At 38.0% G+C, this 14,586-nt stretch overlaps 1 pseudogene across 1 annotated transcript in view; it reads right to left on the minus strand.

Annotated features, from left to right (window-relative positions):
- Positions 1-7,479, minus strand: part of LOC114892834 — a 28,274-nt pseudogene extending 20,795 nt beyond the window's left edge. Inside the window, exon 1 of the transcript XR_003792782.1 lies at positions 7,449-7,479. The product of XR_003792782.1 is annotated as an elongation factor 1-alpha 1 pseudogene (transcript). The remainder of the gene's footprint in view (positions 1-7,448) is intronic.
- Positions 7,480-14,586: the final 7,107 nt, after the last annotated feature.

Consider the following 14,586-nt stretch of genomic DNA (forward strand, 5'->3'; position numbering starts at 1 on the left):
ACTAACATACTACTGCTACTAACACGGCACTGCTACTACTACAGAACTACCACAACTACCACTACCACTACTGCTGCTACCACACTACTACCCCAAAACCACCACCACCACCAGCACTGCTACTACTACTGTTACTACACTGCTACTGCTACTACATTACTATTACTACACCGTCACCACTACTACTATTGCTACTAGTGCTGCCCCTGCTACTACTACCACCACTACTACCACTGTTATATTACTACCACCACCACCACTACAACTACTACTACCACTGCCACTGCCACTCCTGTGACAGCCAAGGTGAAAACATTTCTTGATAGAAAAAATAACAAGAGAATAAATAACAAGAGAATCCCGAAGCTTTTTTAAAAAAAAAATCCTCAAATGATCTGGCTGGCAATGACCTCAGGTGACCTGTCAGCAGCATCCGGCGTAGTCCTTTCCTACTCCTCAAATCACTGTCTTCTCTTGGCTTCCAGGACACTGCACTCTTTTGGTCTGTTTTTCCCCCATATCACTGGCTATTCCTTCTCAGCCTCCATTATTGGTTCTTCTTCTTCTTCCTGAACTCCTAGTACACTACAGTTTTAGTATTAGTATTTGTATTAGTGTATTAGTTCTGGGGCTCAATAGTTGGTTCTTTCCTTTTATCTGTAGTCATTCCTGAAGATATATTGTTCAGTCCCATAGTTTTAAATATCAGCTATTTGCTGAGGACTCCTGCCCAAACCTCTCTCTCAAATGTTAGCCCTTTAAAAAAAATTTTTTTAATTGAAGTATAGTTAATTCACAATGTTGTGTTAGTTTCCCATGTACAGCAAAGTGATTCAGTTACACATATATAGATTCTTTTCCATTATAGTTTACTACAAATATTGAATATAGTTCCCTATGCTATACAGTAGGACCTTGATGTTTATATATTTTATATATAGTAGTTTGTATCTGCTAATCCCAAACTCCTAATTTATCCCTCCCTGCCCCGTTTCCCCTTTGTTAACCATAAGTTTGTTTTCTATGTCTGTGTGTCTGTTTCTGTTTTGTAAATAAGTTCATTTGTATCATATTTTGGATTCCACATATAAGTGATATCATATGATATTTGTCTTTGTCTTACTTCTCTTTGTATGTATGATATCTCTAGGTCCATCCATGTTGCTGCAAATGGCATTATTTCATTCTTTTATATGGCTGAGTAGTATTCCAATGTGTGTGTGTGTATAAGTATATATATATATATATATATATATATACACACACACACACACACACACACACACATATATATAAATATAAATACTACATCTTCTTTACCTATTCACCTGTCAATGGACATTCAGGTCGCTTCCATGTCTTGGCTATCGTAAATAGTGCTGCTATGAACATTGGGGTGCACGTGTCTTTTCAAATTAGAGTTTTCTCCAGATATATGCCCAGGAGTGGGATTGCTGGAGCAAATGGCAACTCTATTTTTAGTTTTTCAAGGAACTTCCATACTGTGCTCCATGGTGGCTGCACCAATTTACATTCCTACCAACAGTATAGGAGTGTTCCCTTTTCTCCACACCCTCTCCAGCATTTGTTATTTGTAGACTTTTGGATGATGGCCACTCTGACTGGTGTGAGGTGGTACTTCATGGTAGTGTTGATTTGCATTTCTCTAACAATTAGTGATGTTGAGCATCTTTTCATGTGCTTATTGGCCATCTGTATGTCTTCTTTGGAGAAAAGTCTATTTAGGTTTTCTGCCCATTTTTTGATTGGGTTGTTTGGTGTTTTATTATTAAGTTGTGTGAGCTATCAAACATTAGTCTTAATTTCAAACTGCTTATTTCACATTTCAACTTTGATGTCTAACAGACATTTGAAATAATATGACTAAAATGAAATTCCTGATTTCCTCTCAAGAAATCTGCTCCACACACAATCTTCCCTATTTCTGTGTATGGCAACTCCATCATTCTAGTCATTCAAGCCAAAAACCTTAGACTGATCCTTGACTCTTCTCCTTTCCTCTTCTCCACCCTATACCTGTTCATCAAGAAATCCTGTTGTCCCAACATTGAAAGCAGATGTGGGCTCTGACCAATTCACACCACCTCCACGCTACTACCTTGGTCCAAGCAACAATCATCTCTCACCTGGACATCCAAAATAGCCTCTGTGGCAGACTGTTTGCCAAAAGGCAGCAATTATCTCCGTCACTATATCATACTCCTTCATAATCTGTCTTTGTAGCTTTTCCTATCAAGATGTGTAATCTGCTCCTTCTAATCCTTCAATCTGTGAACACCCCATGACTTGTTTCAACTAATATAATATACCCCAAGTGATGGTATGTCAGTTTTGAGCCTAGACCCCAAAATCCCTTGAACACTTCTGCTCCTTCTCTTGAAATCCTGCTGCCATCATGTGAATAAGCATATGGTCCAGTCACCCTCATTGTCCAAGCCAATAGCTAGGCAGCTCCCTGAAACACAGACACTTAGCTGACCTGTAGCTGACTGCAGACAAGACTAGGAGACTGCCCATTTGAGCCCTGTCTAATTTGCCAATCCAAGGAATTGTGAGCTAAATAATGGTTCTTGTTTTCAGCAACTAAAAAATAGGATGGTTTGTTACTCAGCAATAGCTGAGGGATACACTTTCCTAACACATGTCCCTGCTACTACCCTTGGGCTCTAAAGTCTATTCTCAGTAGAGCAGACAGAAATAACTTTTCTAAAAACATAAATCAGAATCACGGGGTTTCCCTGGTGGCACAGTGGTTAAGAATCTGCCTGCCAATGCAGGGGACACGGGTTCGATCCCTGGTCCAGGAAGATCCCACATGCCACGGAGCAACTAAGCCTGTGCGCCATAACTACTGAGCCTGCACTCTAGAGCCCATGAGCCACAACTACTGAGCCCATGTGCCACAACTACTGAAGCCTGCGTGCCTACAGCCCATGCTCCGCAACAAGAGAAGCCACTGCAATGAGAAGCCCGTGCACTGCAATGAAGAGTAGCCGCCGCTCGCCGCAACTAAAGAAAGCCTGCGTACAGCAACGAAGACCCAACACAGCCAAAAAAAAAAAGAAAAAAAAAAATCAGAGTCACATCTCGCTTTGGCTCAACACTCTACAATGAGCCTGTAAGGCTCTACTTCATCTGGCTTCCTGTTACCATGCTGCTCACATCTTCTACTACTCAACCCTTTGTGCTCTCCATTCCAGCCACACCAGCTTCCTTGCTGTTACCTGAACACACTCCTGCATTAGGATCTTTACTCCAGTTGGTTGTTCTGCCTGAAATGCTCTTTCTCCAGAGAGCCACTCGGCTAACCCTCCCAGTATCTTCCAATATTCTCTCAAATCTCATCTTCTCAATGAGGCCTCCTCTATTTAATAAAACAGTCTTATTCCCATTCCCAACATTCCCAGTCCCCCTTATCCTACTCTACTTTCCCCACTTTTCCTTTCACACTTACTATCTTCTAATATAGCATACAATTTACATATATATATATACATATATACATATATATATATATATAAGGAGTGACACAGAGAGGAAGATTTATTTTAAGAAATTTGTTCATGTGAGGTAAGGGCTAGCAAATTTGAATTCTGCAGGGTAGGTTGGAGACCCAGGGAAAATATGATGTTGCAGCTCAAATCCAAAGGCAGTCTGGAGACAAAAATGCCTTCTTTCTCAGTCTTTTCCTCTTAAGGCCTTCATTTATTGGATGGGGTCACCCAAATTACAGAGGGTAATCTGCTTTACTCAAAGTCTGTCAATCTCATCTTAAAAATACCTTCACAGCAATGTCTGGACTGGTGTTGGGCCAAATATCTGGATGCCATGACCTAGCCAAAGTAACACATAAAATTAACCATCACACTCTTTACTGAAATATAGCCTCCTCGAGGAAAGAAACCTTTATTTTGTTCAGTAATATATCTCAAGTGCCTATAACTAGGCCTAGCATAAAGTTGGTGCACATGTTAGATGACTCAATGAATGAATGTCTGAGTCTTGAAAAGTAAAGCTCAACAGGAATATTGTGAGAGTGACTGAAGCTTCGTGGGGTTAGTCCAGAAAGCTCCCCAAAGGATGTGTGTTTTACTCAGAGTTTTGAAAGGAGACTGGGATGTAATTTGGCAGAAGGAGGAGTGAAGAAACTCCAGGAAATCAGAGTGATGTGTATGCTGGCTCCAAGCAGGAAGAAAGCAAAGTGTGCCTCTAAGATAACCACATCTTATGTAAAGAAGAGGGACGTCTTTCAATTATCCCTGAAAAACTAAACACTTCCTTATTATCTCTTGAAGTTCCAGAGCATCATTTGTCTGTCTATAATAATCAAAAATTGTGGTCTCTCGAACACTTGAACTTTTTCCAAGTGAAATAGAGCATTTATACAAAGCAGATGCACGCAACATAACCTTCGATCGTGATTTTCCTGTAGCCACATTAAGATCACTACAAATAGGAGAAGCCATGCCTTAGGTCAAACCAGCACTTAAAAGTCAAGTACAATTTGATGACAGTATTACGGGTACCAGCCAAACCTGGGCAGTTTTCTGTAGAGACTAGCAGAATTCCTGGTGCAGAACTGCTGCCAAATTCACTCAGGTGCAAAAGTCTCCTAACATCTGATACCAGTGAGGGCATGGGAAAGTCCCAGGCACCTATTATTTCTACTAAATACCAGAAACTACAGATTGGCTGGAGAAGGTATTCTTAAAAATATTTTTTTCTCCTTGTGGTGAATTTAATCAATATCACAAAAATAAATTCTGGTGATCTCTGTCCATTTATGACTCTCTCTACCTACCTATCCACCCATCTTTCTCTATTAACTCTATCATGTTCAATGTTTTGCACACTAAATCCATCCATGGGCATCCAAATTCTGATATAAATGCAAGTCACCCTTCTGCTCTTTGAGTCAAGGTCAGAATGGGCTGCCTGCTGGAATCAGAGTACAGAGAGCCTGCTAATCAATTCAAACTGCCCTTCAGACTTGAGTGGTTGCAAATCTCTCTGTGACCACAGTTTAGAAAGTGGTCTTTATTTTGTTTGTTTTTGAGAGACTGCAGAGGCCTTAACCTTCTCATGGGATAAACTTCCAGAATTGTATATAACCTTTGAGAATAAAAATCTCCAAAAGTCAGGCTGTCCAGGGAAGGCAATGGCCATCTCCGAATATTTGTTGTTTTCTTTCGATAGTAGCACACAATACTGGAGCAGATTATAAGACTACAACACATCTTTTTTTAATAAGATACAGACAGCCATTCATTCAGCCTTTCTTTCATCCATTCATGAGATGTTTTAATTTAAATTATTTATAGATTTTTATTTAAAAATTTAAATATTAACCCATAAGCATATACTTAAACATTAATTCCCAACTTAGGTATTTACACTTTGCATGGAAGGGAGCAACTCAGGACATACTGATTTCCATATGATACTCAAATGGATTTAAAACATATTTTACAGAGTTGATTAGTATCGTCTACCAGTGATTAGCAACTATTTTATTGCTAATTGTGGGGAGCAACAGTAAGTGTGCTAGAGCAAGCAGGTACCTAAGGGGCTATCTGGAGATTTTTCTATAACTCAGTAAAGATGTCAGCATATAGTAGTAATGTATGCAGAGTGTTAGTTACCTACTGGTAGCAGCGTATAATCCAAGTTTATTCCAGAATCCCCAGAAACCCAAGATATATTTTCTGATCCTCTGGGTAGTCTAAGCTTTTAAAATAAATTCCTGTCTGACTTCTGCAATTCATCTCCATCTTTAGAGCACATGACATTGTTGATCAACATATCACCAGAGTCAGAAAAATGATTCCCAGGGACAAAAATAGTAAAAGAAATCACACTTAAATTATCCATCTTAAAAAGAAGGGGGAAATGCTGAGTATTTTATTGGCACTTATAATAAGTTTTCTGTGTTTTTTCTTTTCATCTTGCTTGATATCAGATATCAACTCTGGTAATCCTCTTGCTGGAAATTTGTTTTGTATAACAGAAGAATATCACCATCAATCCTTTAGAAATAATTTACAGGCCCACAAACTCTTAGAGTGTAATTTGTAGCTTGGTGGCCTCCCCACCCAACACCCTTCTGAAAAGAAGCAACCTCTTTCACAGACTTTAGGAGTTCACGGTGACAGGGTTTAATTTCTTTCCAAGTTAACTTGTGTTTGGATTAGTTTATGTTTTCATCTAAAGTCAGGTTCATGCTGGGTATTTCTTTTCCTTATTGGGCAGTTTTAGCAGGCTAAGAAATTTTTTTATAGTCAGGGTAGCTTGAATATCAGTGGGAGTAGTGATATTTCTGAAAGGCTTTATGCCATTAGTGAAATGATATTCCAGAAAGAATCCATGCTTCCTGCCCTAGGCCTACACTAAGTGGTTGAAGAAGAAAGAACATTTATGATACTACCAAAAACATCTTAATATAATTTGCCCTGAATTTGGCCTTTTCTCTGCAAAGCAGAAAATATATAAAGCTAGATTCTAAACTCATCTGCCCCATAAAAATACATATAACTTGACTCTCCTAGTGGAAAATCAGAGGTAATGAACTAACTATGCTCCACAGTTGATCAGAGGATGCTAAAGTTTCAACGGTCCTTATATATTGTTTGCTTTATTCTCTTCATTTTTCAGATGTTAAAACTGAAACCTGGAGGGATGATATAACTCGTCCAAAGTCAACAGCAAGTGAGCTGCAGAACTAGGGCTTCAGAGGATAATTATGATGATCAATCTCTTAATCCATCGCTATTTATTATGTACCTTGCACTGTCACAGATAATAGAGCTTTAAATATATATAATGTAGTATTGTACTTTAATTTCCATTTTAACTAGAGCATTCATATTGTGCTAGTGAAAAAATAATACAAGAATAAGGTAAAACCAAAGTCTTTGAAGTGCCCTTTTTATTTTCTCAAAATATAAATAAGATCTGCCAACAAATGAAAAAATAAAAGGAATACAGGCAGAAGGCAACCATTAACACCCACAAACTTGTAGATAGATAAAAGCACAACCTATGGATGAAAACAGCCCATGTGCTTTCAGGGCACCTGCCTCTTTTGTCCCCTGATAAAAGAGAAGAAATAATACCTATTACTGTATAAGGGTACAGTGATGACAGTTACTGGCTCAGGAAAATATTTACAAAGTGACAGATTTTTAAATGTAGAAATGTTTTTCATTCAACATGTTACTAATATTAAAAGACTCAAAAGTGTCATCTACTAATCCATAAAGAGTACTGATTTTTGAACTTGAATCATTCCATCTAGCCTTGATTCTAAACTATCCTATTTCATTTGGGACACACTCAGCACAGTTCTTTTCTACACAAGTATCTCATTGTACACTCCACATGTCAGGCCATCTCAGCAGGAATGAATTCAACAAATGTTTGTGACTTACCACATCAAGAACTGCTGGGTACTGCTGGAGAAACAAAGATGGCTAGAACAGTCTCTGGCCCCAAGGATTGGACAATCTAGTTTGGAGAGATGAAGAAGTATAGAAACACTTAGCTAACTCTGATTCATGGCACCTGAAATACTTTCTAGAACAAGATGAGTTATAAATTATTTTAACTCCATAAGTCAATTTAATTTCATATCTTTAACTCTATAAGTTAAATATAATTTAAGATAAAATAAAAGCATAAATAACATACCATGAGGTTGTCTAAACAATGCTCGACAGACATCACAGCCTTTGTTTTCTGACCCTGTCTTCTACGTCATTTTGTTGTCAACCAAGTCCTAAATGAACCTAGAAAATAACATTCTATGGAATAAGAACTACATTAAGAAGATGACATTTTCATATAATAAATATTACTTAAAGAAAGATAATCTTAAAAAATTAAATACCAATGCAGAGATTTCAATTTGTGGTTGGGGAAGTTGGATCGCTGGTGGGGGTAATGTAAGATAGTCAGGCTTTAAAGCCTGACCCAAGTTCAACCCCAACTCTCTTCCTATTATATGTGTGATTTGAGCAAATCTCTTAATATATTAACTTTCCAGAGGTTTAGTTTCCTTATCTATAAAATCCGGATAAGACCCCTTCAGATGTTGCTGTAAAAGGAAGTATATATTAGGTATTCAATAAATGGAACCTATTCCATTCAATTTACTTCCATAAAACTCTCAAAACAGGGGACTTCCTGGTGGCACAGTGATTAAGACTCTGCGCTCCCAATGCAGGGGCCACGGGTTCCATCCCTGGTCAGGGAACTAGATCCCACATGCATGCCACAACTAAGAGTTCACATGCCACAACTAGGGAGCCAACTAAGAGTTCGCATGCCAAAACTAAGGAGCCCACGAGCCGCAACTAAGGAGCCTGTCTGCCTCAACTAAGACCCAGCTCAACCAAATAAATAAACAAATAAATATATTTTTTAAAACTCTCAAAACAATACCAAGTGGCAAAAAGGTTTCTGTGTAGAAAGAAAAAACTGCATATATATATATATATGCATATATATACATATATATGCATATATATGTATTTATATATATGCATATATATACTGTGATATATCACATTTCCTTTATTCATTCATCTGTAGATGGACACTTAGCTTGTTTCCATGTCTTGGCTATGATAAATAATGCTGCGATCAACATGGAAGTACAGATATCTCTTGGAGATACTGACAATTTCCTTTAAAAATATACCCAGAAGTAGGATTGCTAGATCGTATGGTAATTCTGTTTTTAATTTTTTTAGGAACCTCCATACTGTTTTCCATAATGGCTGCAAACCATATATACCATAATGGCTGTATCAATTTATGTTCCCACCAACAGTGTGCAAGAGTTCCTTTTCCACCACATCCTCACCAACACTTGTTATCTTTTGATTTTTTGATAAAAGCCATCCTAATAGGTATGAGGTGCTATCTCATTGTGGTTTTGATTTTCATTTCCCTGATGATTAGTGATGTTGAGCATCTTTACATATATCTATTTGCCGTTTGTATATCTTCTTCGGAGAAATGTCTATTCAGGTATTTTGCCCATTATTAAATAAGGTTGTGTGGATGTTTTGGGGTTTTTTTGTTTTTTTTTTTTTTGCTATTGTGTTGTATGAGTGACTTATATATGTTGCGTATTAACCCCTCATCAGATATGCGGTTTGCAAATATTTTCTACCAATAAAAAGGCTGCCTTTTTATTTTGTTGATTGTTTCCTTCCATTATTGTTATCATTATTACTATTATTATTAAATGGCTCCCCACCCCTCTTTTTTATCCTACCACCTGGATTTATCTTCTTCCTTCTCTTCCTTTTCCCTTCTTCCTATGGACCTTCCAATAACACATACTCATGAACATTTCCATGAACATTTTCCCAGTTAATCAGCTGGGATTAAAAAGTTTTCTGACCTTGGCGAAATCTCAAGACTTTTCTTTCTAAGTCCACAGTAAATACCCTTGAACATTATGTTGGTCAGTTATTGGAGCAGGATTATCATTTATTAGGATTTATTTCTGATCCCCTTTGGCCTTTGGTTACTGTTCCTGGGTCAGAAGAGGCTGACCCATCCCTCAGCTAGCCCTGCAGCTTTGCTGAGAGTACTCCTAATGAGACAGAAGGCATTATGACAATTTCATAGACTGTACTTTTTGGCTTCCTTTAGTCATAGTTTTTCTCTTTTTTTTAAGGAAAGGAAAATAAAATAGGAAAAAAAATTGAAATAAAGTCCTGTTGAATATAATTCCCCAGGATCCATAAGATATTCAAAAGTGATTTGTACCCCAGTGCTCGTATTTCAGAACTAGAAAGAGATGAGCTCATTTCCTGTTCTCTCACATAGCATGTGCTACAACACTTTGGCACACATGCCCCTGATTCACTTGAAGCGAGAAGCGTTTGTCTTTAATTTGTCTCTAAGCTGGCTTTTCATGACACTTTAATGTCATCCTTGTGTTTTTATATGTATTAATATTTATAAATAGTGGGTTGGCCAAAAAGTTCATCCGGGTTTTTCTGTAACATCTTACAGAAAATCCCGAAAGAACTTTTTGTCCAACCCAATACAGAGGCTTATTTATGAGGCCCTTTGTTTTCCTATTAGCTGGAAGAGAGGATCTGAGTAATTTGGGAAGGAGAGGTTTGTTTAGCTGGAATAAGAAGGGAAATGGTCAAAGATGAAATTGTTTAATTCTTTCTTGCCGAGTAACTGCAGAATTACAGCTGTCTCTTGAATACAATAAATTAATTTCAGTCATGCTTGCTTATTTGTAACATGTTGCCAAAGTAAAGACATAATCCAAAAACTAATGATTTGAGAATCCATTGGGTATTCTTTTGGACCCAGTTCCATTAATTTTCACATGAACACGTAGCCAAACTCTTCTACAGTACAATATGTAGCCCCCTGAGTGATTGATTAGGCAGCTAATACATATCAAGGCACAGTTAAACTCACATCTTCAAGCTAAGGCAGAGTTCAGCTACTTAACTGAAGTCATCTTTTAATATAATTAAGTCTACTGGGCTCCAGTTACGTGGAACCAGAAACTAGAAAAGTTGGGTTATTCAATGGAAATAACAACTGGTTATAATCTACAGACAAAAGTAATAAAAGTATTCAAGGGAAAAAACTTTTTGTTAAAAAGAATCAGATGCTGTGTTATTGACTTTTTAAAAAGTATAACAAACTGTTTCATAATTTGCCAAATAATATCCACCTACGTAAGTTAACAGAAGTACCACTGGTTAGTTTCAGGGAATATGATTAGGGAAAGGGTTGAAAGTAATATGCACTTGGTAACAGGAGATTTTCTCTTCATCACACTATCTTTTATATGGTTATCTATCCTGATACATAGGAGGGAACACCACCATTTTCTATGTGTGGAATGTGTGGAATCATCAATCAGTAAATTAAAAAAAATTTTTGGAGTACGGTTTGTTGCCCTGTAAATTGTGTCAAGAAGGTTATTATTGTTATAGAACTGAAAAAATCAAGTTGTGACAACTCATTTGCCCCTTGCCAATTCCTATAACGATAATAGCTATAATTACTTTATACAGTGAAGTTTTCTTGCCCCTATAGAAATTTTTTATTATGCCCTCACACAGCATCCTCAGTCCACCCCTCTCCCATTTAGTTAGGCTAGATAGGAGGACAGTCAAAGTAACAGGTTTGTAAATTGCCCTCTTAGTGACAAAATGATATACATGTATGCTTTCAATCAATAAGAACAAAATTCTTACTCACAAAGAAGGAAGTTCCTTTGCATTACCAAGTGAATAAAGAAACTGTTGACACCTAAATATAAGACCAGAAACCACAAAACTCCTAGAGGAAAACACAGGCAGAACACTTTTGACATAAATCATAGCAATTTTTTTTTGGATCTGTCTCCTAAAGCAAGGGAAATAAAGCAAAATTAAACAAATGGGACTTAATTAAATTTAAGAGCTTTTGCACAGCAAAAGAAACCATTTATAAAATGAAAAGACAAAAAAAAATAAAATAAAATAAAATGAAAAGACAACCTACTGAATGGGAGAAAATATTTGCAACTAATATGACCAATAAGAGGTTAATATCCAAAATACATAAACAGCTCATACAACCCAACATCAAACAAACAAACAACCTGATTAAAAAGTGGGCAGGGCCCTGAACCAAGATGGCAGGGTAGAAGGACGTGCTCTCACTCCCTCTTGCAAGAACACCAGAATCACAACTAGCTGCGGGACAATCATCAACAGGAAGACACTGGAACTCACAAAAAAAGATACCCCACATCCAAAGACAAAGGAGAAGCCACAATGAGATGCTAGGAGGGGCGCAGTCACAGTAAAATCAAATCCCATAACTGCTGGGTGGGTGACTCGCAGACTGGAGAACACTTATACCACAGAAGTCCACCCACTGGAGTGAAGGTTCTGAGCCCCACGTCAGGCTTCCGAATCTGGGGGTCTGGCAACAGGATGAGGAAATCCTAGAGAATCAGACTTTGAAGGCTAGCAGGATTTGATTGCAAGACTTTGACAGGACTGGGGGAAACAGAGACTCCACTCTTGGAGGGCACACACAAAGTAGTGTGGGCATCAGGACCTAGGGGAAGGAGCAGTGACCCCAGGGGAGACTGAACCAGACCTACCAGCTAGTGTTGGAGGGTCTCCTGCAGAGGCAGGGGGTGGCTGTGGCTCACCGTGAGGATAAGGAAACTGGCAGCAGAGGTTCTGGGAAGTACTCCTTGGAGTGAGGCCTCCCAGAGTCTGCAATTAGCCCCACCAAAGAGCCCAGGTAGGCTCAAGTGTTGGGTTGACTCAGGCCAAACAACCAACAAGGAGGGAACCCAGCCCTACCCATCAGCAGTCAAGCAGATTAAAGTTTTACTGAGCTCTGCCCACCAGAGTAACAGCCAACTCTACCTACCACCAGTCCCTCCCATCAGGAAACTTGCACAAGCCTCTTAGATAGCCTCATCCACCAGAGGGCACACAGCAGAAGCAAGAAGAACTACAATCCTGCAGCCTATGGAACAAAAACCACATTCACAGAAAGACGGGCAAGATGAAAAGGCAGAGGGCTATGTACCAGATAAAGGAACAAGATAAAACCCCAGAAAAACAACTAAATGAAGTGGAGATAGGCAACCTTCCAGAAAAAGAATTCAGAATAATGATAGTGAAGATGATCCAGGACCTTGGAAAAAGAATGGAGGCAAAGATCGAGAAGATGCAAGAAATGTTTAACAAAGACCTAGAAGAATTAAAGAACAAACAGAGATGAACAATACAATAACTGAAATGAAAAATACACTAGAAGGAATCAATAGCAGAATAACTGAGGGAGAAGAATGGATAAGTGACCTGGAAGACAGAATGGTGAAATTCACTGCTGCAGAACAGAATAAAGAAAAAAGAATGAAAAGAAATGAAGACAGCCTAAGAGACCTCTGGGGAAACATTAAACGCAACAACATTCGCATTATAGGGGTCCCAGAAGAACAGAGAGAGAAAGGACCCGAGAAAATATTTGAAGAGATTAGAGTTGAAAACTTCCCTAACATGGGAAAGGAAATAGGCCCCCAAGTCCAGGAAGTACACAGAGTCCCAGGCAGGATAAACCTAAGGAGAAACACGCCGAGACACATAGTAATCAAATTGGCAAAAAATAAACACAGAGAAAAATTACTGAGAGCAGCAAGGGAAAAATGACAAATACCATACAAGGGAACTCCCATAAGGTTAACAGCTGATTTCTCAGCAGAAACTCTACAAGCCAGAAGGGAGTGGCATGATATACTTAAAGTGATGAAAGGGAAGAAACTACAACCAAGATTACTCTACCCAGCAAGGATCTCATTCAGATTCGATCGAGAAATCAAAAGCTTTACAGATAAGCAAAAGCTAAGAGAATTCAGCACCACCAAACCAGGTCGACAACAAATGTGAAAGGAACTTCTCTAAGTGGGAAACACAAGAGAAGAAAAGGATCTACAAAAACAAACCCAAAACAATCAAGAAAATGGTCAAAGGAACATTCATATCAATAATTACCTTAAACTAAAATGGATTAAATGCTCTAACCAAAAGACACAGGCTTGCTGAATGGATACAAAAACAAGACCCATATATATGCTGTCTACAAGAGACCCACTTCAGATCTAGGAACACATACAGACTGAAAATGAGGGGACGGAAAAAGATATGCCATGTAAATGGAAATCAAAAGAAAGCTGGAGTAGCAATACTCATATCCAATAAAATAGACTTTAAAATAAAGAATGTTACAAGAGACAATGAAGGACACTACCTAATGATCAGGGGATCAATCCAAGAAGAAGATATAACAATTATAAATATATATGCACCCAACATAGCAGCACCTCAACACATAAGGCAACTGTTAACAGCCATAAAAGAGGAAATCGACAGTAACACAATAATAGTGGGGGACTTTAACACCTCACTTACACCAATGGACAGATCATCCAAACAGAAAATTAATAAGGAAATAGAAGCTTTAAAAGACACAATAGAGCAGATAGATTTAATTGGTATTTATAGGACATTCCATCCAAAAACAGCAGATTACACTTTTTTCTCAAGTGAGCATGGAACATTCTCCAGGATAGATCACATCTTGGGTCACAAATCAAGCCTCAGTAAATATAAGAAAACTGAAATTATATCAAGCACCTATTCTGACCACAACGCTATGAGATTAGAAATGAATTACAGGGAAAAAAATGTAAAAAATACAAACATATGGAGGCTAAACAATGCGTTATTAAACAACCAAGAGATCACTGAAGAAATCAAAGAGGAAATAAAAAAATACCTAGAGACAAATGACAATGAAAACACGATGATCCAAAACATATGGGATGCAGCAAAAGCAGTTCTAAGAGGGAAGTTTACAGCTATACAAGCCTACCTCAAGAAACAAGAAAAATCTCAGATAAACAATCTAACCTTACACGTAAAGGAACTAGAGAAAGAAGAAGAAACAAAACGCAAAGTTAGCGGAGGAAAGAAATCATAAAGATCACAACAGAAATAAATGAAATAG

Source organism: Monodon monoceros, unplaced genomic scaffold (assembly GCF_005190385.1).
Source record: "Monodon monoceros isolate NGI ecotype Baffin Bay Population unplaced genomic scaffold, NGI_Narwhal_1 Super_Scaffold_12, whole genome shotgun sequence".
NCBI lineage: Eukaryota > Metazoa > Chordata > Mammalia > Artiodactyla > Monodontidae > Monodon > Monodon monoceros.